At 39.9% G+C, this 2,500-nt stretch overlaps 2 non-coding genes and 1 pseudogene across 2 annotated transcripts; all 3 read left to right on the forward strand.

Moving 5' to 3' along the window:
- Positions 1-107: 107 nt before the first annotated feature.
- LOC113072864 (5S ribosomal RNA) lies at positions 108-226 on the forward strand. The gene has a single exon (XR_003280377.1). It is a non-coding gene; the product is annotated as a 5S ribosomal RNA (ribosomal RNA).
- A 774-nt stretch (positions 227-1,000) lies between these two features.
- On the forward strand, positions 1,001-1,119 carry LOC113072849 (5S ribosomal RNA). The gene has a single exon (XR_003280373.1). It is a non-coding gene; the product is annotated as a 5S ribosomal RNA (ribosomal RNA).
- Positions 1,120-1,896: 777 nt separating this feature from the next.
- Positions 1,897-2,015, forward strand: LOC113072860 (uncharacterized; annotated as a pseudogene).
- The last annotated feature ends 485 nt before the right edge of the window (positions 2,016-2,500 follow it).

Raw genomic sequence — 2,500 nt, forward strand, 5'->3', positions numbered from 1 at the left:
AGGAATAGCAGGCTTTTTAAGCTTTTGGGTTTTCTTTCCTACTTATATAATGTACTGGCCAGTAGATTGGCTGAACTTTAAATAGCCCTCTCTTCGGAGCAGTCTTCGCTTACGGCCATACCAACCTGGCTATGCCCGATCTCGTTTGATCTCGGAAGCTAAGCAGGTTTGGGCCTGGTTAGTACTTGGATGGTAGACCGCCTGGGAATACCAGGTGCTGTAAGCTTTTTGGAAATTTTTCACTTAGTATAGAACAATTTTGCCAAAACATAGAGTCATTGGCCGATCTCTGCATATTAGCAGGTTTGGGCCTTGTTAGTACATGGATGGGAGACTGCCTGGGAATACCAGGTGCTTTAAACTTTTTGGATATTTTTCACGAATTATATAATAATCTTGCCAAAAAAAAAAAGAGTCAATGCCAGATCTCTGCATATTAGCAGGTTTAGGTCTGGTTAGTACTTGGATGGGAGACCGTCTTGAAATACCAGGTGCTGTAAGCTTTTTGGAAAATTTTCACTTAGTATAGAACAATTTTGCCAAAACATAGAGTCAATGGCCGATCTCTGAATATTATCAGGTTTGGGCCTGGTTAGTACATGGATGGGAGATTGCCTGGGAATACCAGGTGCTTTAAACTTTGTGGATATTTTTCATGAATTATATAATAATCTTGCAAAAAAAAAGAGTCAATGGCTGATTTCTGAATATTAGCAGGTTTGGGCCTTGTTAGTACATGGATGGGAGACTGCCTGGGAATACCAGGTGCTTTAAACTTTTTGGATATTTTTCACGAATTATATAATAATCTTGCAAAAAAAAAAAGAGTCAATGCCCGATCTCTGCATATTAGCAGGTTTAGGTCTGGTTAGTACTTGGATGAGAGACCGCCTAGGAATACCAGGCGCTTTAAGCTTTTGGGTTTTCTTTCCTACTTATATAATGTACTGGCGAGTAGATTGGCTGAACTTTAAATAGCCCTCTCTTCGCAGCAGTCTTCACTTACGGCCATACCAACCTGGCCATGCCCGATCTCGTCTGATCTCGGAAGCTAAGCAGGTTTGAGCCTGGTTAGTACTTGGATGGGAGACCGCCTTGAAATACCAGGTGCTGTAAGCTTTTTGGAAAATTTTCACTTAGTATAGAACAATTTTGCCAAAACATAGAGTCAATGGCCGATCTCTGAATATTAGCAGGTTTGGGCCTTGTTAGTACATGGATGGGAGACTGCCTGGGAATACCAGGTGCTTTAAACTTTTTGGATATTTTTCACGAATTATATAATAATCTTGCAAAAAAAAAAAAAAGAGTCAATGCCAGATCTCTGCATATTAGCAGGTTTAGGTCTGGTTAGTACTTGGATGGGAGACCGCCTTGAAATACCAGGTGCTGTAAGCTTTTTGGAAAATTTTCACTTAGTATAGAACAATTTTGCCAAAACATAGAGTCAATGGCCGATCTCTGAATATTAGCAGGTTTGGGCCTGGTTAGTACATGGATGGGAGACTGCCTGGGAATACCAGGTGCTTTAAACTTTGTGGATATTTTTCATGAATTATATAATAATCTTGCAAAAAAAAAAGAATCAATGGCCGATCTCTGAATATTAGCAGGTTTGGGCCTTGTTAGTACATGGATGGGAGACTGCCTGGGAATACCAGGTGCTTTAAACTTTTTGGATATTTTTCACGAATTATATAATAATCTTGCAAAAAAAAAAAGAGTCAATGCCCGATCTCTGCATATTAGCAGGTTTAGGTCTGGTTAGTACTTGGATGAGAGACCGCCTAGGAATACCAGGCGCTTTAAGCTTTTGGGTTTTCTTTCCTACTTATATAATGTACTGGCGAGTAGATTGGCTGAACTTTAAATAGCCCTCTCTTCGCAGCAGTCTTCACTTACGGCCATACCAACCTGGCCATGCCCGATCTCGTCTGATCTCGGAAGCTATGCAGGTTTGAGCCTGGTTAGTACTTGGATGGGAGACCGCCTTGAAATACCAGGTGCTGTAAGCTTTTTGGAAAATTTTCACTTAGTATAGAACAATTTTGCCAAAACATAGAGTCAATGGCCGATCTCTGAATATTAGCAGGTTTGGGCCTTGTTAGTACATGGATGGGAGACTGCCTGGGAATACCAGGTGCTTTAAACTTTTTGGATATTTTTCACGAATTATATAATAATCTTGCAAAAAAAAAAAAAAAAGAGTCAATGCCAGATCTCTGCATATTAGCAGGTTTAGGTCTGGTTAGTACTTGGATGGGAGACCGTCTTGAAATATCACGTGCTGTAAGCTTTTTGGAAAATTTTCACTTAGTATAGAACAATTTTGCCAAAACATAGAGTCAATGGCCGATCTCTGAATATTAGCAGGTTTGGGCCTGGATAGTATATGGATGGGAGATTGCCTGGGAATACCAGGTGCTTTAAACTTTGTGGATATTTTTCAAGAATTATATAATAATATTGCAAAAAAAAAGAGTCAATGGCCGATCTCTGA

The sequence above is a fragment of the Carassius auratus genome, unplaced genomic scaffold (genome assembly GCF_003368295.1).
Source record: "Carassius auratus strain Wakin unplaced genomic scaffold, ASM336829v1 scaf_tig00010838, whole genome shotgun sequence".
In the NCBI taxonomy this organism is placed as follows: Eukaryota; Metazoa; Chordata; class Actinopteri; order Cypriniformes; family Cyprinidae; genus Carassius; species Carassius auratus.